Raw genomic sequence first — 26,032 nt, forward strand, 5'->3', positions numbered from 1 at the left:
GAAAAGTCAACATTTGTTCAGAAAAGTTCAGAAAAACATTTGCTGAAGGCATGAAGAATTTCCATTTGTGTCATGCTTAAACCTTGTTATTTATTTATATAGCATTGTATATTAATGCATTGAACTTTTATTAGAATAAAAGTTAAAATGTAAGTAATCTAATCTGTAGCATTAACTCAACAGATTTGGCACTAATCAAGAAAAAGAAAAAAATCGTTATTATTCATTTGGAGTATTTTCCATACTCCAAATTTTCATTTTCCAAATTAAAAATTTTGGAAAATGCTCCAAATGAATAATTATGATTTTTTACTTCAAAGTGATGGTGCAAGAAACATTTCCATGTGAGACAACTGCACTGTTCAACTGTTTCTTCAAGAACATTCAAGTTGCACAAGCACACAAGTAGCACTTGAGGATGAAAACGGCTTGGCCTCTGGGAAACATCTTGTCTCATGTTATTGAAGCAACACTGGGAAACTAATGTCTCTCTCAGCAGTAACTGATTCAGCAATATGTGCTGTAAATGAAGTAGAAGGGGGAAGGGAGTATATGCCATGTATTGTATTGATTGCACTTTTGTGTCGTGATTCATTTCAACCTCTGTGATGAAACCAACATATATGAAATCTCCCAATAATGAAATGGATTTTTACATCCAAGCCTGATATACAATTATAACAGTTCAACTCCATTAAGAAAACTTTTTTTAACTTAAGGAAGGAGTTAAAAAAAAAGTTTCAAACTGATTTAATTTCACTTACATTCAAGAAAGAGCTAGAGAAAATTGGAAGGAAATGTTGATGTCAAAGAGGCATTTAGGGGAGGTTAAGGTTTATTCTGCTGTCAATAATTAGCTAACAATTTTGCATGTTTAGGAGTATCCAAGCAGTAAATCTATTATTCAGGAACACTCAGTGAATTTAGTAAGTTAGATTTTTTAAGGCTTTTTCTTTTGTGTCATATGGGCTCAAAAACATTGTAGTCATTCTAGTCATGAATGTTTTTTATACGGCACCAAACAACGAGAAAGCTGTACCTGCACAGTCCTTTGCATGCTGATATGCATAGTCTAGCGCTTTCCAGTGCAGATGAATGTGAGCCAACTCAAAATCCAAAGCCATAAGACACCATTAGAAAGATAGAGGCTGGTTAGTCTGGCTGTTTCTGCCCAGACATTTTGTGCTTATTGAGTCTATAGACAACTTGGTCCCTCTCTCTTTCCTGGGAGCAGGAGATTGGGGATGATTGTGGAAGGGGAGATAACTCAGGGTATTCCAGCCTTTCTTTGTTCTTCAGTATCTATCTTTTTAAGACTGGCTGTGTCTTGTGCTGTTATTTACAACTATACTGTCTAGTCCTTCCACATATGCAAAGTTAACTATGTATTGAACTCATGCCAGCAGAAAGAAGAGAGCACACAAAGGCAGCTGAAAGCCCTGTTTAATTCTCCTTCGCCATTCTATTGTTCTGAAAGGGGTAGAATAAAATAAACGCAGTTACAACCACTGCATGATCTTCAGTTGTTTTGAGTGAAGCAATGAAAAACACCACTGCCAAAAAAGTGAACACCTAAAAAGTTATTTTAAGTTTTTGACTAACAGACATGGAGAAAAGGTGAGGGGTTTGCCCTCTATGCCATTGACTGGCTGGAGTGCACAGAGGTCTGCCTGGGGATGGAAGTGGGTCAGGATTAAAAGGAGGGCTGGAACAGGTGACAGTATAGTGGGGGGGCTGCTGCAGGCAGTTCACATAGGAAGACCAAGTAGATGGGGCCCTCTACAAACAGATAGGAGCAGCCTCATGTTAACCAGCCCTAGTCATCATGGGGGACTTCAAGCACCTCAATATCTCTTGGAGGGACAACACACCAGGGCATAAGCAATCCAGGAGGTTCTTGATTGTATTGATGGTAGTTTTCTTGTCCAAGTGACAGAGGAGCCAGTGAGGAGAAGTACTATACTGTACCTTGTTCTCATCCACAAGGAGAAACAGGAGGGGAATGTGAAGCTCGAGGGCAGCCTTGGCTGCAGTGTCCATGAAATGGTTCTGTTCAAGATCCTTAAGGCAGAGAGGAGGACACACAGCAAGCTCAATAGCATAGACTTAAGATTTTGGCCTCTTGAGGGATCTCCTTGGTAGAGTACCATGGGATAAAGACCTGGAGGGAAGAGGGGCCAGAGAAAGCTAGTTAATACTCAAAGATCAAATCCTCCAAGATCAGCAGAGATGCATTCCAACAAAGAGGAAGTCAGATACAAATGTCAAGAGCCCTGCATGAATGAACAATGGGCTCCTGGACAAACTTCAACACAAAAAGGAAGCCTAGAAAGGGTGGAAGCCAAAGACAGGTAGCCTGGGACAAATACAGAGAAATTGTCCATGCAGTCAAGGATCAGGGTAGGAAAGCCAAAGCCCTGATAGAATTAGATCTGCCAGGGACATCAAGGGCAACAAGAAAGCTTCTGTACGCATGTCAGTTATAAATGGAAGACAAGGGAAAATATGGAAACTCTCTAGAAGGGGACAGGAAACTTGGTCATCTGAGATGTGGAGGCCAAGGTCCTTAATGACTTTTTTGCCTTGATTTTTATCGGCAAGTGTTCCAGCCACACTACTCATGCAACAGAAGGCAAAGGCAGAGACTGGGATAACAATCAGGTCTAACACCATCTAAGGAACCTGAAGGTGCACAAGTCCATGTGACCTGATGAGATGCATCTGCTGGTCCTGAGGGAACTGGTGGATGAAGTTGCCAAGCCATTATCCATCATATTTGAGAAGTCAGAGCAGTCTGGTAAAGTCCTCCAATGAATGGAAAAGAGGAAATATAACCTCCACTTGTAAAATGGGGGAAAAAAATGAAGACCTGGGGTACTACAGGCCAGTCAGTCACCTCAGTGCCCAGCAAGATGTTGGAGCAGATCCTCCTGGAAACTATGCTAAAATACATGGAAAATAAGGAAGGGATTGGAGACAGCCAACATGGATTCACTAATGACAAATCACGCCTGAAAAATTTGGTGGCCTTCTATGATGAAGTTGAAAGATTGGTGGATAAAGGAAGAGCAAATGATGTCATCTACCTGGACTTAGGCAACGAATTTGACAATGACCCTCACAATAACCTTGTTTCTAAACAAGAGAGGCATGGATTTGATGGATGGACCACTTGGTGGATAAAGAATTCCCTAGATGGTCACACTCAAAGAGTTGTGATCAACAGCTAGATGTCCAAGTGGAGGTCAGTATTGGGACAGCACTCTTTAATATCTGTTGGCAACATGGACAGTGAGATTGAGTGCACCCTCAGTAAGTTTGCTGACAACACCAAGCTATGTGATGCCATCCAAGGGAGACCTTGACAGGCTTGAGAAGTGGGCCTGTGTGAGCTTCATGAACTTCAACAAGGCCAAGTGTAAGGTCCTGCACTTGGGGTAAGGGCAGTCCCAAGCAGAAATACATACTGGCAGAGATTGGATTGAGAGCAGCCCTGAGGAGGAAGACTTGGAAGTGTTTTTGACGAGAAGCTCAACAAGAGCTGGCAGTGTGTGCTTGCAGCCCAGAAAATCCAGCTGTATTCTGGACTGCCTCAAAAGGACCATAGCCAACACGTCGAGGGAGATGATTCTCTCCCTCTACTCCACTCTCATGAGACCCCACCTGGAATACTGCATTCAGCTCTGGGGACCCCAACATAAGAAGAACGTGGATGGAGGGCAAGTCCAGATGAACAGAGACCTGGAGGACCTCTGTTTTGAAGACAGGCTGAGAGAGCTGGGCTTCTTCATCTTGAAGAAGAGAAGGCTCAAACTGAGTCTGCTCCATCCCTGGAAGTGTTCAAGGCCAGTTTAGATGGTGCTTTGAGCAGCCTGGTCTAGTGGAAGGTGTGCTTGCCCCATGGCAATGGGGTTGGAAGTGGGTGGTCTTTAAGGTCCCTTCCAACCCAAGCCATTCTATGATTCATTAAATTTTAGGCATGTTAATGTTGCTTAATATAATTTAAAATAATGCTGTTGTATAATCAAGCACCTTATTTCTATGCCATTAGATTCTCTGTCTATGCCTTTATCATTAGCAACAATATTTCACTCTCATAGAGAATGTAGGCAAAATGTTTGAAAAGCCCTGTCATTTTTATGTTATTTTTTAGATTATTTTGAACCTGAACATAGGAATGCATGTATTTATGTTCAATAGGAATATTGATTTTCTTTCCTTTTGTCTAAGCCAATTCTGTAATCAGCTGACTCATATATATTTCTTTCTCCTCGTAAGTCTAATGAAGACAAAACTCTTTTTTTTAATTTGATGCATGCTTACACTTGTCCCTGTCTCAATATTTATTTCTCCCTCAAGTTTTTGTCCATAAAGAAATATATTACTTCTATGACCTTCATTGTCATTCAGGTTTTTATTTTGTCTCTGTGCATTTACTTCTGACATTTGTTCTGCTTGGTACTTCTGCTGTTCTATTTTCTTTGTTCTTTGGCCCTCTTTATATCTGTATGGTTTTACTGCTCTGGAGAAATGCTCTTCTGCTCCATTCCTAAAGCTTATACTGAAGCTGCAGTTCCTTTACCTTTGAGATTTTATGAGTTTAAATATTTCTAGGAGGGGTTTTTTAAAGCATTTCTCCAATTTCTTTTTCCCATGTCCCATTAGCAGCTGTCCTCCTGTTTCTGGATCCCCACTCATTTTGTTAAATTGAATTTATTTCTTTTTTATCCTCACTACATAGCTTCTTTCAGTTGCTTCCCATGTCTCACTTAGCTATTCTCATTAATTCTGAACTTTCTTTCAATTATATTCGATTCTAAAAATACCATTCTATAATTTCACTGCCTTGGATAAAAATATTAGATGATTTGAAATTATTATGTATTAAGAGGAAAGGATGATAAACTGCTGTCCTAGATAGAAACTTAGTACCATAGTAATATAATGTTAGGCAGTGGATGATGTGTTTTTATGTATATAACAATTTTCCTAATACTTTCTTGTAGATGTTCAGTAGACTAGGTAGGAACATTTGTGTTCATGTGTGTAAATGTATGAGCAGTTATATCAGTATAGTTACAATGTAGTTTCATATCTGAACAAATAAGTTTATCTTTCAGCATTTATATGAAAGCAGATTTCCATCTGATGAAAATTATTTCTTTTGTGTAGATTTTTTCTTTTTTTTTCTAAACAAAAGAACAAATATTAAAAAAAAAACCACAAAAAAAACACCCAACAAACCAAAACCAACCCCAAAACCAAAAGTGTGAGGCACAGTAAGCAATGGTCCCAATACTTTTTCTATGCCTGATAATCCATGGTATTTCAGCCTGATTATCCACTGTGCTCTAATGAAGACACAGGAGTCCTGAAACCTGGGAGAAAAGTGTGCCAACATTTTGTCTTAACCTTCACAGTGCCCTCGTCTCTGTCATGAAACACTACATAGTATTAGTAAATCATGGGTGTGGGCAAGTTTGCCTCATGGAATACAGTTTTCCCATTGATGTTAACTATGAAAATAAAATGTGCTGGCTGTCTACATCAGGTGAGGACCATATACAGCTGTGTGAATGAAACTGCTGTGACAGACAGGAAACCGTGCAGGAAAAAGAAGCTGTCCCTGTCTCTTTGCATGGGATAGCAATTAGCACACATTAAACTGAACTAGTTTCTTTCAGATTCTGGAAGATTTATTCCAGTTAAAATAACATTATTACACTACCAAAAATATTTTTATCACAGATGCAAACTGTTTCATTCCCTAGCATACTACATTTATACATCCAAGGCCTTGCAGTATATTTTTCCATCATTATTTTAAAGTGTGACTGACTCCTTAAAGAATAGAGCTAAATTCTTGGTATTATCAAAACACTGGACATTGAACTCTTATATTTATCCTTGGGCTTACTAGAGATGGCAGGGAAGTTCAGAACATCTCTATCCTACCCATAATTCAAACCTGATCTATAGGGATTGTCTTTTCTTTCTGAGTGAGAGATAATTCAGTCTGCAGAATTGAGCTTGACAGATATTGTGGGTTTTTTTGTCAATTATTTATGAAGTTTTGAGATACAGAATTCTATCCACTAAGGAGCATGGATAAAACCCACAAAATTCAATTGCTGTAAGGATCTTTAAGACCTCAAATATTGGACTGTATTCTTTTCTATTGAAAGCCTGAAACTTCATCCAAGGAGGTAGCTCAATTCACATCTGTATTACAAGTGATTTACTATGACAAAAGTATTTTTCTTTTTTTTTTCATGAAAGACTAAGGATCAAGTCCTCTGGTTGTTTCTGGAGTTATTAACCACTTCTTCCAGCAGGACTTTGATTATTTGGAGTTTTTCCAACTTGTTGACTTGAGTATCAGACCCCTTTCTTTACTCTTTACTTGGTGCAGGAAGATGTTAGCCATCAGTAAACTCTTTAGCTTACAGCCCAGGAGATATCTATTTCTAGTGTGAATACAATCACAAACATGGTAGAAACTCAAACAAAATACAGATTCTTTGATAAGAGTCTTTTGCAGCCCATGCATTCTTGTGTTCCTGCTGTGGCAACTGTGCATGGACTACATTTTCTTGCATTAACTTTTTTTGAAAAGTAGATGGATCTTCACATTATTTTCCCCTTCACTGACATTTTAATAATACAAAGCAAACTAAATAAGAATGTCTATTTTGGGCATGAAATGTTAGCAAGAAATAACTCCTCTCTGTGTATGATCAAAGTGGTAGGAAAGCACAGCAGAACAAAGGTTATGAAAACCCTTACACTTTTTGAGCTTCCAAATCAATCATGGAGAGACAGTCAGAAACAGCAGATTAAAGTAAATGAATAGCAAAAAACAAGTTAAGCTCTGACCTTTCATACAAAACCTCCCTAACATGCAAGGACTCAAGCTGAGTCAGGAGGTAAACTGGTACAGTCCAAGGATATGCTCTGTAGCCCTGTCTTCTTAACTACAGCAGTGTCAGTTCAATGGTTCTGGGAATACAAAAAAAGAAAAAGCTTTTTTTTTGCTTTTTTTCCTTTTTCCCAAGTTAACTGACATATCATCTTCCTTGGCCTGTTTACCCTCAGCACAGAAAAATATGTTTGGGACTTCATGAAGTGTGTAACATTTTGATGCTTTTATCAGACTGCTGTACACACAACTAAATTCTCTTGAGTGTAGTGTGAATGTAATGGTCTAACAAAACAATATTTACTATGCCTGTAAATATGTGTGTGTATGTGTAGATAAGCATATGCATGCATATGTACATGTTGTCTTTATAATTTCAATATCTTTAATTTTCCTTTTATTTCTTGCATCTTAAACCAGCTCATATATTCTGGATCACTATCTAGAAAGTCAAGTCTCCTTATGTGGCACCTCTCAGGTTTTCGTTGGCATGGGTTTTTTAAATTATATATGAACTTTTAGAGTAACTCAAGATTGGTACATGAACTCCAGGTTTCACCACTACCAATTTATCATTTATATGTGATTTCTGCAGGTTAGTCCCCTGACACATTGCTTAAACAGAATCTTCATGAAAGCTTCTGTGTAGAAAGATAACAGTAAATAAAGATGAGAATATTTCAGTTTATTTTATACTAAGGGAGAGAAAGCAGTTAATATTCACCTTCCACATCCACCCCTGTTGCTCTGCCTGGTGCCTGGAGGTACTGAGGAAGTTTACAGTTGAAAGTGTTCCTAAAAGCGGTAATGAACATACGATCTAGAAAGACCACAGTCATGACACCTCAGCATTTTTTCAGCTGCATTCCTTGGCATTGGTATATGGTCAATATGAAGTTCACAAATAGATTTCAAATACTATTATATGTGTTTAAATTGAACAAAGATTAGAAAGGGGTCTAAGATGAAGCTTTATTAAATCCTACTGTGAAAATCAGGATAATCTATTAAATAGTTAATGATGAGCTGAGATTTTCAGTATTAGCAGCTTATTCCTCTTTAGCTAAAATACAAGTCTTTCATGTCTGAAATAAGTAGTAGACTTTTATAATCTTATGCTTGATCAGTAAAGACAGACATTGTGTAATACAGTAGTATCTATTAATAATATTATTAGCATCACGGATGCTCATTAAATAATGTATATGGGTAAATATACTTGGAAAGAACTTCACACACAGCTTGCATCTAAGCCTACACAGGTTATCACAGTGTGATACTTTATATTAGAAAATATTTTTCTGTAATTGAGACTTTAGTTAATTTAATTAAGTGTCAAAACCATCAAAATTCATGCTCTAATTCTTTATATATGTGTTAAATTTAAATATAAAAACTAAATAAAATGCAAGTATTGTAACCATGGCCAAACTAAGATATATTTAGAATTGTATGTATAAAGAATAAGAACAATTTTTTATCTGTTTACATGCATACTCTATATTTCAAAGAGCAAAATGTTTTCCATCTTCAATATAGTTATCTTTGCAAAACTGAAGAACAGAATCAAATAAAATGCTGGTTTGCACCAACTAACAAAGAGTGGTCATGTTAAGGTGTCGTGGTTTAAACCTAGCCAGACAGCTTGTTCACTGACTCCCAGTGAGTGGCGCCAGGCTGGAAGCAATCGAGTCCTGCATCCCCCCCCCCCGGGGGTCTCTCCCCTTCCCTGCTCCTGGAGGAATGGGGAGGAGAATTGGAAGAATGCAACTCCCATGGGTTGAGACAAGAACAGTCCAGCAACCAATGTACAGCACAAATCACCACCGCTACCACCAACGACAACAATGATAAGAGAAAAGAACAAGGGAAGAGAATATGATACCACTCGCCGAAAGACGAGTCCAACCCAGAAGACCCCTTGTCCTTCCGGGTAACTGCCAGTTACCCCCCTGGGCATGACACGCTGTGGTATGGAATACCTCTTTGGCTAGCTTGAGTCAGGTGTCCTGTCTCTGCTTCCTCCTGGCTTCCCCTCCTCCCTGGCAGAGCATGAGGCTCACAAAGTCCTTGGTCAGGATAAACATCACTTAGCGACAACCGAAAACATCGGTATTATCAGCACTGTTCCCAGGCTGGAAGTCAAAATACAATGCTGCACCAGCTACCAAGAAGGAGAAAAACTGGCTGCTACTGCTAAACCCAGGATATAAGGAACTATTAACTCCTCTTTCTATTTGTGTCCTTTGTATCTGGTAAAGTCACACAGCAGTTACCTCAGAAATACGTTTGCAGTTGGCTGCTGTTTTCTACTTAATAAACATTTATCTGTCGATTATGTTTTCTTTCTTTTGCACCTCAGGAAGATGATAATTGTAATACCCTAAAATGGACTGGCATGTGTCTTAGAGTTAACATTACTGTTTACGGAATTGTGTAAAATTATAAGCAGTAATCCTTTGGTTTTGTTAGTAACAAATTACTTATGCTGGGACATTTTAATAGCTTTGTATTACCTTCTGACATGAAAACCATTAAGATGTCATAGCTGACATCTTTCTTCCACCTCACTTTGTGTTTTTATGGAGGCGAAAGATATTGGTTCAGGTGCACTTCCAAAGTATGGGATACATTTGTTATTATTGGCACAGTCACAGAAGACATTTCATTCTTTGCTTGATCTTCAGCCTATTGAGGTCACTAGAAAAACTTTTATTGACTCAAGTGGTGCTGGATCAAGCTCTCAGAGAGATGATAAATGTTATCTAGTCCTTGTCAACACTAAAAAAGGAAAAAAAAGTGTGAGTTACAAAAACCTGAACTATTTCTGTCTGCAAAGAAAATGTCTACTTCCAAACTGTTTACAGCAGAGAAAGATTCAGCAACCAGCAACAACTAGGGAATAATAATAAAGAAATACTTTTTTTTTTAATATTTTCTCTTCTTACTGTTTCTCATTGAACAGTTTTCATTGCTTCTTTTCTTTGTCACTTCCCAGTCTCTTCAGCTACCTTTCAGGCTCCTAAATATGTCATTTGTATTTTTCAGCCTTTACAGAAGGGTATGCTACCCTCCCACAGTGGCCCTTCTCTCCAGATAAAAATATTTTTGTTGTGTTTTTTTGGTTGGTTGGTTGGGTGGGTGGGTGTTTTGTTTGTTTTTATTTGTTTTTTGGTTTGTTTTTTTTTTATGACCTCTGTCCCATCTGCTTCTACTGCTAGTTTTGTTTTAAATTGGCTGTCCTTTCTGTCTCAGTGGTTACATCAGGTCTCAGGAGTGAAATATCTTTGGAACACTGAATTTTTCAAATAAAATTCATAAGGAACTTAAGAGTCTTGCAACTTCCACTCACTACTAAATCATTTCCCCAAACAATTACGGGACATAATAATCAGCATTCTTTTCTAGTGATCCCATGAAAAGGAGGCATCCAGAAACTAAGAAATATTAAGAACAAATTGCTTCTTGTCTTGCCAAAATAAGTGACCTTTTGGTTCTGTGATAATGTATCCAACTTAGCATTGTAACTATTAGCTATGAAAGTGAATTAGCTTGTCTACTCCTATTACAATTTAGTTTATAGTAAAACATTCTTATATCTTCTGTTTAGTCTAACCTAATTTCCAATGAAAACTTGAGTTGTACCCTTAACCTGAGAGATTTTTTATGTCTGCAGTAGATACTTTGTGTTTCAGTATCTACTGAAATGTCTGAATGAATATTATAGCCCTGTAACTCAAGTATACTATACATAACAAATGAATCCACAGTGTTTAACTGTGGGGTTCTAAGAATTATTTTGTAATACACAGATAATTGTCCACAAGTTAAACTGGAGGATGGTCAAGAGACAACCTAGTGCAAATAGTTTTGTGTTCTTGCAGCCACAGGCCATTTGCTTCCAAAGAAAAACAGCAATACTTAAAAGGATACCATTACAAGATCAGCATGAAAATCCTATTAAATCGCACAACATGTAAAGATTGTGTGAAGGTTACCAAGGTGCATATTATAATTTTCTACAAACAAGCACACACACAGATGCAGAGGCAGATACATGCATTTGTTTTTTTAAGCACTTTTTTTCTATACTAAACAAAAAGGATAGAATAGGAAAATCTCCTTCTACATCAGAACCTGTAACTTTCTCCATTACCTGCCATCACAAAATGGCAACTGGGCTTTACATTGAGCTAGGTTACCTAACTTTGGATGCCACATATCAAAACAAAAGTGTATGACGGTAAGAGCCAGGTTGCTCAAATATTGTGCTGTTGTGGTGTGGGAACACTTCACAGTCATTGATTTATCTGTCTTCAGTAAGCATTAACATCTGTAGATGGTTGCCTAGCTACAGGAAAATTAAGTTTTGGTTTATGCTGAGTACCAGGTGTGTACCATGGCCCATGAAAGAGCCTTGGCTCCTGAAGGATCCATACTGAGAAGCTGTCAGAGGACACTGCAGTTCCTTTCCAGGCTTGACAGGCTTTCCTTTCCACTTCTCAAACCAAGTTACAGGGCTATAAAGGGGGGAGAAGAGCAGGAAATTGCATGTCTGGGCTCTCACTTTACCTATAAACCTAGGTATAAATTGGGGATTCAAATCAGATTACACAAGACATGTTGAGTATATGATAGGAAATTGGATGGTTCTCAATTACACAGCTAGCCTTCCTACTTCCACTCGTGTCATTCTCTGTAATGTTCTAATAGTAAAAAATACTTTAGTGAATAAACAACAGAGTACAATCTTCGTTACTTTTATCTTTCTATACACAGGAGAAATTACTCAAACTACCTGGCTACTTTAAGATAAGTCTCTTCTTAAAATGATTCAACAGTGCAATATGTAACCATCTTATGAAACTCACTTAACACTGTTGTCCATGGACACAAAATGAATTTCAATCATGTAGATGAATGAATTAATTTTTAGCTGTTGCCATGATTACAGATCTAGCTGCACAGCTGCTGTCCTTTTGGTCTCTGTATGTGAAGTACCAATTTTCAGGCTTTTACCAGTCATAGACCAGAAATTATCTGAAAAGCAGTGCATATAAATCTATTATACTTACTCACATGAAGAGGCCTTTGAGAAACAGCAAGTACAGAAATCAGCCAAATTTTTGTAACCAAACAGTTATTTAAGTTAACAAAGAGTACAGATAAAAATGACTTTAAAGAAGTAGGCAGCATACAAGACCCTTTAGAATGTTGATTCTTTTATAGTGACCTAGACTGGATCAGAATTAAAAAAAAAAAAAAAAAAAAAAGTTAAAAAGCTTTGTGGGTGGATGCCAGTATTTCTTTCTATTAATTATCTGCTTGGGGAAAAGGGAGATGCCTTTAAATTTCAACAGTGCTTTTGTTTTCACTTTTCTGGGACAGCAAGCGGGACAACAGGTTGGTGGATGGATGGAAAAGATGACTTAAAATTGTGAAAGCTAAGAAATCAGCTTTGTTTGAATAAATCAATTTGCTTAATTTTTTTTGCTTACCTCAGCACAATTGAGGATTTTTCCTGTTAGCTTCCATATATCTCAAATTAAACTACCTCAATAATTTGACCAGCAGATGGTTTTCGTAAACTTATAAGGGGTACACTTAATTTAGAAGAAAATAGGTCATATTCTTCAATGTTTTTTAACTTGATCCCAAAACAGCTGTTTTTTTCAGGGTAGGTGGTAACCATTGAAATGCTAATAGAATGTTGTATATTATTCCTCTAAAAATATCTGCTGCTGTTTTAGAATATTGCTGCGATGTTCTATCCAATATGGATAGAAATTGAAGAGGCTGAACTCTCTTCAAAGGACCGCTGATTTTTTTTTTTTTTTAGATTCTCTGATCCTCAAAAGACTTAGGTACATGCTTAACTTTCACTTTTATGGCCATGTCCTTTCAAGTATGTAGGACTACAAAGCGGATACATTTAAACATAGGATTTTTTGTCCATGTAGTGGGGCCTTGTTTTTCCTGGGACCCAGGACAGAAACTTTGGTTTATTATTCTATAATCTAATGAAAGCACTGATCAGAAGCGTCCAAGTAAAGAATGAAATATTGCTTAGTTAAATCAATTTCCATGTGTCTTGATTTTTGTCATGTTTGGCAGTTAGGTTATCAAAGCTATTTACTTGTCAGCAAAGATTTGTTTCCTCATGACCTGTCTTATCCTATTATATGACTTGGAAAGGAATGCATAATACTGAATTACTTTGGGCTGTGATGTTCAAAAGAGCAGGATTAGAGCTGGACTACAAGATTGAGCAGGAAGAGAAGCTGGGCTGAGAAACAGTGTATTATATTGAAATATCAATACTGCAGAAACAAAGAGCAGAGAATCATAGGATCATAGAATCATCTAGGTTGGAAAAAAATCTTTAAGAGTATCAAGTCTAAATGTAAACACTGCCAAGTCCACCACTAAATGATGACCCTGACTGCTACATCTACATGTCTTTTAAATACCTCCAAGGACAGTGACTCAAACACTTCCCTTAGCAGCTTGTTCCGGTTCTGATATTTCTGCTATTTCTGATACAGGCCAGGATTCTACTGGCATTCGTGGCCACCTGGGCACACTGCCAGTCTAATATTCAGCCGTCTATTGACCAACACCCTGAAATCCTTTTCCACTGCGCAGCTCTCCATCCACTCTTCCCCAAGCCTGTAGTGGTGCATGGGATTATTGTGACCCAAGTGCAGGACCTGGCACTTTGCTTTATTGAACCTCACACTATTGCCCACAGCCCATCAATCCAGCCTGTCCAGACCCCTCTGAAGTTTTCTTATCCTCCAGCAGGTAGACACTCCCACCCAACTTGTAGTTGTCTGCAAATTTACTGAGGGTGCACTCAATCCCCTCATCCAGATCATTGATAAAGATGTTGAACAGAACTGGTCCTAATACTGAGCCCTGTGGAACACCACTTGTGACTGGCTGCTAATTGGATTTAACCCCATTCACAACCTCTCTCTGAGCCTGCCCATCCAGGCAGCCTTTTACCCAGGAAAGACTAAAGAGAAGATGCATACACCATGTGTGGAGCTGAATATAAGGGGAAATTTATTCTGTGGGGTTTGAATTTTCTGAATAAATCCACAGAGCTCAGGAGGCAGCTGCATAATGCACATGTCAGTGTGTACCTGCCACCACTGTTCCTGCCAGAGAATGTGACTCTTACTGCAGTTATACCAGAGACCCTGTCTTTTCAGCTTCAGACTCATAGTTTCATCCTGTGAAGTCTTCCATTGTTAAGCCTCGGTATCATTAAAGTGGATAACGATTAAAACAATAGTACCTTAAAGAAATATTTTAAAGACTGTGACATGGTAGGTGCTTGTTTCTAAAACACACTCTGGATGCTATTGTTGAGAAGACTCAGTGTGTATGAGGGTATGTGCTTGTGTGGGAGAGTGTATGTATGTGGTGTGTGTGTATGTGCATACACATGCATAGAAAATTTAAAAAGGGCTGAGTCTCTAGCTGTCCTTTTTGTGTGAGAACCAGAAGAGCAGAAGTTGGGGCATGAGAGAAGTGTGAGGGAAAAATCTCAATACTACTCACTATTCAGAACTTTCAGGAGACATTTTGCACCAAATTTAAATTGACAATATTAGATATAAATTAATGGAAGAAGTTACTAATTCATATTTATGGTAATTAAACTACATGACTCAGCAGCTATTGAGAAAAGGAAAAGTTTCTTGAACGACCACCTTTCTTCACTCTTTCGGCATATTTGCAGATCAGGGGATGACAGATTTGCTCATTCTTATCCCCACAGAATTTCTATTCAATATTTTAATAATTAGGCTGTGGGCAAAAGGTGAGTGAATGTCATCATTATTTCAAATAGGCAAACACAAGGGAGGAAAGAAAAGGCAAAATTTCAACTGTAATACAAGTGGCTCAGAGGAGAACTTGTCATAAATTTGTAGCTACTTGGTATGATGTTACCCTCAATTTTTTGTAATTAAAATAAAGTAAAAATACATGAACTAATAAAATTGTTTTGCACAGTTGTCATGGTTTAAGCTCAGCCGGTAATTCAGAACCATGCAGCTGCTCACTCACTTGCTTCTCCCAGAAGGATGGTGAGGAGAATGTAACTCCCACGGGAGAACAATCCATTAACTAAGGTATAACACAAACCATTGCTGCTACCACCAATAATAATAATGATAAGGGAAATAACAAGGGAAGAGAATACACCTGCTCACCACCCACCAACCGATAACCAGCCTGACCTCAGCAGAGATCTAAACCTTCCAGGTAACTGCCCCCAGTTTATACACTAGGTATGATGTGCTGTGTTATGGCATACCCCTTTGGCTAGTTTGGGTCAGGTGTGCAGTCCCTGCTTCCTCTCAGCTTCTTGTACCCCTCCTCACTGGCAGAGCGTGAGACTGAAAAAGTCCTTCATGGGAGTTAATATTGCTTAGCAACAACTAAAAAACGTTTGTTATCAGCACTGTTCTCAGACTAAAGTCAAAACACAGCACTGCACCAGCTACCAACGTTGTGGTTTAAACCCAGTCAGGCAACTGAAGGAGAAAAATGACTGCTACTGCTGAACCCAGGACAACAGTTTAGATGCTGTGCAAATTTCTGTACTTGTACGTGTAGCCATGCGTTGATCCAAACTTGGGAAAAATGCTCAGATCAAAAAACATAGCAAAAGCAGAGAGGAGCAAGAGGAAAGTTAGTCCATCTCACTTTTCTCTTCCCCTTTCTAGTGCTAGCCAAACTCATCCATTCCTGAGTCATATAGTTATGGAGCCTGCCTTCATCCAGTCATCCACTCTGGCAGTTCACATTCTCATAACTGTAATCACGAGAAAATTAAGTCTTCCCATCTGAAACTTTAGGCTATGTGCTCCACAGAAAACAATAAAAAAAAAGGGCAGTACACATTTGTGGATATGGATAGATGCGTGATCTGACAGTTGCTACTGACAACTTTATCATTCTACAGAATCTTCTAGGACACTGTAATTTTCTGCCTATTGATTGAAAAACTGAATCTATAATACATATACTTCTGTTTTCTTTTTTGTAATTGTGAAACAATGCAGAAGCTTCACTACTGCTTGTGCTAGGTTATATTTTTCAGACTGCTCACAGACTTCTGATTAAAAGCTCCAGAAATTTTCTGTAATTTTCATATCACAACTTCTCCAAAATTTCCTAAGTGGTAGCTAGTCATTACAAAAATTCTGTTTCAAAGAATAAGACTAACATCAGCCAGTGTCCATAGAAACTGAATACACTTTTTCAAAAAATCATTCTCAATTCCTTTGTACAATAAAGATGTGAAATAACCATAGAATTTTTAAGCTAACCTGTAGATCTTTCTGGATTAATAAAATTCGGCTATAGTGTTCAAGAGTTTAAAAGTATTTATCTTGTCAGTAGTTTCTGTAGTAACATTTTCTGTAAGCAAAGCATTTGGCAGGCCCTCAATTTAGCAGTATTAAAAATCAAAGTTATCCTTTCTATTTAAATATTAGGGTGTGGGTTTTATGTTTTGTTTGTTGCTTTATTTTTTATTTTGCTATTTGTTTTGTTTTGGAGGTGGTGACAGGTAGGGGAAGCGGGGGTGTCTTTTCCTGGACTGGATTCAATCAGTTTTAAACCTGAAAGACATAGGGTAGGGTTTTTTAATTCCTTCCTGCTTAGTGCTTCTTTTGGAATTGGTACTGCTTTCTTAGAAGGCTGTAAAGCTACAGCTAGAAAATACCTAATATAAAATAGATGCATGAGTGCATCTTGGGATGGCGATGTTATCAATGGAGAGCTGTCATCACATTCTCCACAATTATATTATCATGTGCTCCTGTGGTGTACACCTGTGGCTTGTTGGCAAGGCATTTAATTCTAAGGACTATTGAATGCCATGCATTTTCATAGTGAATCAGCACACTTATTTAGCACAGGTGTTTCTGTAATTGAGATACATTGGGAGATTCACTGTGTTCAGTAGACTTTAAAATTATAACTTCCACCTGTGCTGTGAAGTAGTTTAACAATACCTAACTGATATCATTAATAAGCTGTTTTGTGTTAAAGTTAGGAATCTGTGTGCATTTAGGCTGTACCATTCATGTTACAATAAAATTCCACCGGTTTGTTTCAATAAAATATTCCCAACTATTTGTTCTCTTAAAACCCCCAATACCTAGGAGCCTATTAAATGAGTCTTTTAATTTTCTTTTAGAAGGATGTTGTCAATCCTCTTGGCTGTGGACTTTAAGAAGTCTAACAAATTTTACAACATTCAAGAAATATTGTATCATGAAACATAAGGGTGACTTTATCTATAAAAATAAATATTTTGACATGGATGTAATTATGGATTAGAAAAGCATCAGCAGTGCTGTGACTGGATGTGCTTGTGATGGCTAAGTGACATTTTTTTTAGCTTTTCTTTTTTTGACATAAACATGAGGCTCTTTCCACTTGAAATACCAACAGCAGTTCAATCAGATCCTAAGCTTTGCAAAGGAGAAAACAAGTGCTTCTCCTGAGATCCACCAGGCATTGCAGAGTGACCAGTTCAGATGGCAGACAGGATCTGTGAGAAACAGGGTCCCAGTGCATCAGTACCTAGGTTGGTAGCTCATCTCTCACCTGCAGGGAAAATTAGCCAGAGGGAACTACGTTCTTCAGTATGCCCTTGCTTTTGCAGAAAACTATGCTGGTTAGCCATGCCTTGCTCCTGTGTAATATGCTAGATTCTAGTACCCATGTGTTTGGAAACATATATACCTTGAGCTTTTCCTTGTGTCTGTTATGTAGCTTTTGCTTGGCATTCACACTGGAAGAGACAGCCTGAATGATGAGTTCTGGTATCTACCATTCTGTCACTGGCAGTTGTTTTTTTTTGTTTTTCTTTACAGTATCTGAATGGATATCAGAGGGATCAGTAAAACTGACATCTGATAAACCTATTGTATATCTAACCACACTTGTGCTAAGCTTTTCAAAGGGAAGTTTTCATGAATTCCTTTGGGGGGGAGAAAACGTGCTTTGCTGTGCATGTGTTTTCTTTTCTATTCCCCCCTCTCCCCTCTCCAACCTTATCCTAGAAGCAGCTAAATTGAAGCATCCCCAAAACTTTCACCAGAAGTTGAAATGTTGGAGGTTTGGCAAAGATCTGTTTTACTAAGCACTAGCCCATGAGAAGTGTCAGGCTATTATAAGAGGTGGTGCTAAGCTGATCTGTGGTTGTGTCACTCCTATTTCACAGTTTTGTAACATTCTTGATTTACGTGTATCTATCACTGAAATTAAAATGAAATAAAAAAATAATTGAAACCAAAAGGAAATTGAAACATACTATCAAGAGCTAAAATTTCAAAGTTTTGCAGAGTGTCATGTCCAGTATGAGAGCTGATATTTCAAGGACTATCACAGCAAGCATGGCAGAAGTCCAGCGTGGATCAGCAAGGAACACCTCATTGAGCTCAACTGGATAAAGGAAGAACACAAAAGGTGGTAGCAGGGATGAAGTAACTGCTAGGAATACTGAAGCATTGCTCAAGCACGCAGGGATGGAGCTAGGAAAGCCAAAGATCAGCTGGAGCTGGAACTAGTGAGGAATGTGAAGGGCAGCTAGAAGAACTTCTATAAGCAAACTCACACCAAATGAAAGTGAAAGAAATGTGGGACCACTTCTCAATGGGGCTGGTAAACTGGTGATAAATGACATGTGAAAGCCAGGTCACCTAATATTGTTTTACCTGTTTCTTTTTTACCGGTTAGGTTTGTCCACATGCCTCCTAGGTCATCAAGTCTGTTAGCAGAGTCTCTGGGAGAAAAGCATTATCAAAAATACAGGTAAAATCAAGTGAAGGTGCACTTAAACTATATGGACTTACATGAAGGCAAGGGGTCAGACAGAATGTATGCAAGGGTGTTAGGGGAATTAGCTGCTATCTTTGCAAGGTTGCTGATAATTTGAAAAAGAGAAATGATACCACCATCTTGAAGACGGGATAGGAGGAGGATCCACAGAACTATAGGCCTGTCAGTCTCACCTTGTCTCCTGGGAAGTCTTCACTAACAAACTGGATGCTTATATGGAGTGCACTTTCTGTACATTTCTGGGCGCTAGCAACCTGAAGAAAGGCTGGAGGGTGGGAGTGATGTTCAAGAGACCACACAGCCAGAGAAAAGGGATGACAAGAACTGAATTAAGTTCAGATTTGGTAAATATAGATTCCTACACCTGGGATTGAATAAACTCATGCAGGACTACAGTCTTGATGCCAGCTGGCTAGAATGCAGCTTTGCAGAATGCAGGAGTTGAACAGGAGGAGTCAGCAACACACCCTTGCAGCAATGAAGGCCATCTGCATAGTTGACTAAATTAGCAACAAGACAGCCAACAGTTCAGGCAAAGTGATCTTGTCACTACTCAGCTCTTGTAAGATCAAATATGAAGCACTGTATCAAGTCTGGGGCTCCCCAGTACAATACCACTAGGACAATATAGAAAGATGGAGCCAGGCTGTTCCCAGAGGTGGATGATGGAAATAGATGCAAGCTGAAACATGGGGAAATTCTGACTAGATACAGGGAAAACATTTTCATCATAACGATGGTCAAAAGGTGGAGCAGTTGCCCAGAGAGTCTGCGGGATGTCTGCTCTTGGAGATACTTGAACTTAGCTGAACACTATCCTCAGCAACCTGATTAGGCTGTGTGTGGGAGTAATCAGCCCTGAGTAGGAAGCTAGACTGGATGGTCTCTGGAGGTCCTTTCACACCTATGTTTTTCTGTGATTCTGTAGAAATGTTCAAGGCAAACCTTATATTCTATGGAAACCGGTGGTGGGGGAAATTGTGCTCACAGCACCAAGGATGAAGATTTACATTAATTCTGTTGTAACATTTATCTGCTGTATATTTTACAGGTAGTAAAAAATAGATCTTAATTCTCTTGAGCAGAATGCATCTCTTGAACTCCTAGATAGTGTGAAATCTGTATGGTACTAAGGTCTGATAAGTTTTCCAGAATGCTAGCCATCAAAAAGCTAGTTTCCATACAGATTATATTTTTTAAAATACGCTATGTGATTTTTTTTAAATAAGGCTTTACCAAATAGAAAGAGAAAATTAAGAAATTTAAAATATAGAAGAAAAAAATAAAAAAGGTACACTTATCTAGTCTTAAATGATGTTTTACTAAAAAAAAAAAAAGAAAAAAGGAGGAGCCATAACAAGGAAGCAGAGTGATAAATGAAGCCTAAAATACAGAGCTACTGACAAAAGTGTTAAACTAAATAAAAAATAATTTAGCCTAAACCAATGCCAAACATCTTACGCCTTTTGGGGCAAGGAGGGAAAAAGTCAAGGAGTGTATTTTTCATAGGAATGAGACTTATTACACACCATTTATTCAAATTCTTAAAAGTTCATGAATATAAACATAGTCCTCTAAGATCAGAATTAATCTTGATGTAATCCAGCTGAAGGTCCTAAAGTTGCATCAAGGAAAAATGGAACAACGGGTACATTCTTATAGCATACCATCCAATTGTTGCTTTTCTAATTTGTTCAGCCTGTTAAAAAAAACAATCCTGACTCCTGAGCCTCCTCTAGTGTCCTAAAAATAAAAGCAAGTCATGCATATTCATATCAAAGCAAAGTACAGAATCATTGATGAAATGTGCATCTTGACAAAGTGGTATTCTTAAGCTTATGGCTTTTGTTGGGTTTTTCTTAAATTTCTTCTTAATTTTCATGCTGCAAAATGAAAAGTTACAGTTGAATTCACATTCCCACATGTTGTCCTGTATTTCTGGCTGATAAAAGGTGCAATACGTCAGTGCTGCTGTTTCACAAATGTAGCAACTGTGCTTGAAACTACAAGAAGGAGACAGATTCTCCACTCTACTTTTCTAGCCCTTAGCAATTAGCTAGTTACATTTATCTTGTGCATGCCCATGTAGCAAAATTGAAGAAACCAATTATTAAGGAAGTTTATAGTTTTACCTGACTTCATCTGGTAAATAGATAATGTAATACTCTAGTGATACCACATGTTTTTAGGCAATTATTTCAATGAGTAATCTGTCTGATTTTTCCAGATACCTTAAAAGTGTATCACACTGCATCATCACATAATTTCTATCCAACTTTATTATAAATCTCATCAGTGTTTTGAATATTTTTTTCCAGTAAGTTGTGTGTGCAGTAACAACAATATTTATTCAACACATCCCATACACATTTTATTGCTAACTGTAAATCTAATTCCCACCATTTCTTTTTTTCTTTTTTTTTTTTTACTTTTTAATTTTTCAGCATATGACTTCAGTAGGAAAGCACTCATAGTTTCTTAGGTCAGCATTAAGCTACAGATGTACATATCTTGAAGTCATAAAGAATTGACATGGTAATTACATTTGTTGCTTGCTTATTTTTAGTCTTAGTGACATAAGGTAGAAAATAGGAGGGACAATTTTTCTTGGAAAATAAGGTTCATACACTGCCATGAGACCTATGTAGTTCTAAGGGCTTCATTTGGATGAGGACTTCTTTAAAAATCCATCAAAGTTAACAAAAATACTTTTTGCTACGTTCTTTAATTTTCATTTTAGACACCACAATACATGTCAGTTTGGAGTCTTTATGACTTATTTAACTAAAAGATTTTACTCATCTAGGCACATAGGAAGGAAATAGAATTTTGCCTTAATTTGAATTTAGAAGAAATTAACCCCCTTCTCAAATCCCAAATCCAACTAAGAAATAGCATAATTATAGAGCTATTCTCCCTTGCTGTACAGTGGGGAAATCAGTATTAACACTACTGAAGTCTTTTCACCCAAACCAAAGCAGGAGTAATACCATGTAACATGTAATTAAACAATCATAAATTCATATTTTTCCTAACAAAGTTACAACTTATCAAGGCATGAATTTGGAGGGGTTTAAGTCTTTTTTCTTCTCCTTATATGATGATATTAATAAATCTAAACATCTACTTTTAATAATAGAATCGTAGAATCATAGAATAGTTAGGGTTGGAAAGGACCTTAAGATCATCTAGTTCCAACCCCCCTGCCCCAGGCAGGGACACCTTACGCTAAATCATATCACCCAAGGCCTTGTCCAACCTGGCCTTGAACACTGCCAGGGGTAGAACATTCACAACCTCCCTGGGCAACCCATTCCAGTGCCTCACCACCCTAACAGGAAAGAATTTCCTCCTTATATCCAATCTAAACTTCCCCTGTTTAAGTTTTAACCCGTTACCCCTTGTCCTGTCACTACAGTCCCTAATGAAGAGTCCCTCCCCAGCATCCCTATAGGCCCCCTTCAGATACTGCAAGGCTGCTATGAGGTCTCCACGCAGCCTTCTCTTCTCCAGGATGAACAGACCCAACTTCCTCAGCCTGTCTTCGTACAGGAGGTGCTCCAGTCCCCTGATCATCCTCGTGGCCCTTCTCTGGACTTGTTCCAACAGTTCCATGTCCTTTTTATGTTGAGGACACCAGAACTGCACACAATACTCCAAGTGAGGTCTCACAAGAGCAGAGTAGAGCGGCAGGATCACCTCCTTCGACCTGCTGGTCACACTCCTTTTGATGCAGCCCAGGATACGGTTGGCTTTCTGGGCTGCAAGTGCACACTGCTGGCCCATGTTCATTTTCTCATTGACCACCACCCCCAAGTCCTTCTCCGCAGGGCTGCTCTGAATCTCTTCTCTGCCCAACCTGTAGCTGTGCCTGGGATTGCTCCAACCCAGCTGTAGGACCTTGCACTTTTCATGGTTAAACTTCATGAGGTTGCCATCAGCCCACCTCACAAGTGTGTTGAGGTCCCTCTGGATGCCATTCCTTCCCTCCAGTGTATCAACCGAACCACACAGCTTGGTGTCATCGGCAAACTTGCTGAGGGCACACTCAATCCCACTGTCCATGTCAGCGATGAAGATGTTAAACAAGACCGGTCCCAACACTGATCCCTGAGGGACACCACTCGTTACTGGTCTCCAGCCAGACATTGAGCCATTGACCACAACTCTTTGTGTGCAGCTATCCAGCCAGTTCTTTATCCACTGAGTGGTCCATCCATAAAATTGATGTCGCTCCAATTTACATCCATGTAATAACTGAATCCCAAAACTCACATTTAGTAAGAAATAACACGTGTATAATCTTTTTTCCAGGGAAAAGGAGTGAGGAAGAAACATGTTCATTAAGAACTGCTGCTTTGATATGAAAAGGCATCTGAACTGAAAATAGGTCATGGTTAATGAAATGTGTAGCCAAGGTCAGAGTAATGCTGTCTTTTGAGTTTTAACTATGATGAATTTGCTCCTTTCCATCTACTCCATAAAAGTCAGAAAAGGTCTTACATAACCTTGATGTAGCAGTGGGGGTTAGCTTTAAAATACCAAATTCAAATGTTCTGTTTTGTCTGAATTTCAGGCTAGGTGGTCAAAAATATAATATGGCACCTTTAGGAAAGAATTTCCTACTCCTTCATGCTTTATGAGTTGATTCATTGACTCCTCCATAAAAGCTGACAGGTTAAACGGGAACAATGCTGGGAAAAAAAAATAAAAATAGAAAAATAGCAGAAGTAGAAAAGGCATTTTTATACAACACAGTGCCATATCAAACAGAAGGGCCAGGTTCCCAACCTTAAATCCTGATGAGCCTGGGGAGGGCTGAGGTTTTATACTTTGGGAAAGAGTCTCAGACCTATGACGGAGCCATGATATCTTGCACCTATCTCCAGAGAGAAGTCAGGGAGTCTAAGTGCCATGCAATTTCATAGTCATGATCTGTCTGATTTACAGATTTAAAACTGAGTGTTCTCTTTCAGTGTCTAATGCTTTTCAAAATCTGGCAGAATTTTTAAGTATACTTTGTAAATTTTTAAGCACTGTGTAAAACTTTCCACTGCAGCTGGAAAATAAAGAAACAGTTTTTACTTAAGGTATTCAAGTTAGCAATTTACAAACAGAACAAATTCATCAGAATTTATATGAGATAAGGAAATTAACTTTCTTTGATTATGCTCAGCAAATTCAGAGACAAATTTGATGTTAGTATGGTTATTGATCAAAACCAGGTTTTCACATCTGTGTTTCTCTTTTGGCTTACATATGGCTCACAAAAACTGGCCCAATTTTCATCCCAGAATAATGTTTATTATTTGTTGCATTGTGTACTATCATGCCATTCATTTCAAGTGATTTTTGGCTGCTTTTTGTTGTTTTGTTATGGAAGTAAATCTTTAGCAGTGGAATAAGAAATAGCAATATTGAGTAGAAACTGTGTATTTCCAGCATGAAATTTATGAAACTTTAGAGAACTAGTAGTAACACTAGTTTGAAAATGCTAGGTAACTGAATGATCATCCAAAATGATTTGTTGGTCAAAGCATGCAAATCAAGAGAAATGGATCTGAGCAAATTATTCCGCTTTTCTGTTGTTTCTCCCGTTATATGATAAAGCAGACAACAGAGAAGTGACCCAATGTATGCGGTATGCATATTTGCTAATGTACCTGAGAACTGAAGAATGAAAGAAAATCTACAGCTCTTATCAGTGTCAATCATATGAAACAGACTGGTTGTTCTATTACATCTCAGTAGGTATTGATAAATTCTGGAGCTGCTGTGAACCTTTTTCTGCAAACTTGTGAGCATGCACATTGTTCCTACTTTGTACCAGTGGAATACAGAATTCCAGCCATCTGCTTCCACAGCTATTTCCTAAACTGCCACAGTGAATACAAATCACCAAAGACAAGTTCTGAGAACTTTCTTTGTCTTCATTCCATTTTTTTCTTTCTCCTTCTTGATTTCCTTTATTAATTGCTGGAAAATAACTTACTTTTCCTGTGTTTAGTAGAGGAAAAATGGTGACAATAGAAACTGGAGCAATGAAGCCCATCTTTGCTGCTGGGGAAGTAAAAGAAAGCAAAGGCATGAGTATGAATTTCTTCAATACAGTTGTGGAAAATACCTTCTCACCCCACTCTGCATATGTGGTCATCTCCACCAGTGAGGAAATCAGTGAAATGTAGTTAATGGGATACTGGATGGGAAGGAAGAGGTAACTAATAAGTTACTGTAGGCAAAATACTTCATTTTAATATCAATGGGAAAGTTAGAATAGACTACTTCAGTAAGAAGGGACCTACAACAATCATCTAGTCCAACTGCCTGACCAAATCAAGGCTGACCAAAACTTAAAGCATGTTGTTTAAGGGAAATTGTCCAAATGCCTCTTAGATGCTGACAGGCCTTGGGTATTGACCATCTCTCTAGGAAGTGTGTTCCAGTGTTTGACCACCCTCTTGGTAAAGAAATACTTCCTAGTGTAAAGTCTGAACCTCCCCTAGCTCAGCTGTGAACCATTCCCATGCATCCTATCACTGGATACCAGGAAGAAGAGATCAGCACCTCCCTCTCAACTACCCTTCCTCAGGAAGCTGTAAAGAGCAATGAGGTCATCCCTTAGCCTTCTTTCTTTCCAAATGAGACAAACCTGAAGTCCTTAGCCATTCCTCATAGGGCATTCCTTCCAGCCATTCACCAGCTTTGTTGTTCCTCTCTGGATGCCTTTGAGTACTTTAACGTCTTTCTTAAATTGTGGGGCCCAGAACTGTTCACAGTATTCAAGGTGAAGCTGCACCAATGCTGAATACAGCACAATAATTACCTCTTTTGACTGTCTGGTTTTGCTGTGTTCGATAAACCCCTGGGTGCAGTTTGCCCTCTTGGCTGCCAGGGAACACTGAAGGCTCATATTAAGCCTGCTGCTGACCAGCAGTGGGGACCTCCCTAGGCTCCCAAGACCTTTGGAAGATGATTGAGAGAGGTCTTGCCATAACATCTGCTATCTCCTTCAGTACTGTAGGAAGAATCCCATCAGGCCCAATGGAATTGTGAACATTCAGCTGATACAGCTGGTCTCTTACAATTTCAGTGTCCAAAAATGGGAAGTCACTGTTCCCACATCTGTGGCCCTCCAACTCAGGGGACCAGACAGCCCACGGTTTATTACTAAAGACTAAGGCAAAAACCACATTGAATGCCTTCACTTTTTTTTCATCCATATTGGTCAGATGACCATCTTTA

This window comes from Pezoporus flaviventris, unplaced genomic scaffold (assembly GCF_033815535.1).
Source record: "Pezoporus flaviventris isolate CSIRO_AGI_PZ_B2104156 unplaced genomic scaffold, CSIRO_AGI_Pfla_v1 ptg000007l, whole genome shotgun sequence".
Taxonomy (NCBI): Eukaryota; Metazoa; Chordata; class Aves; order Psittaciformes; family Psittacidae; genus Pezoporus; species Pezoporus flaviventris.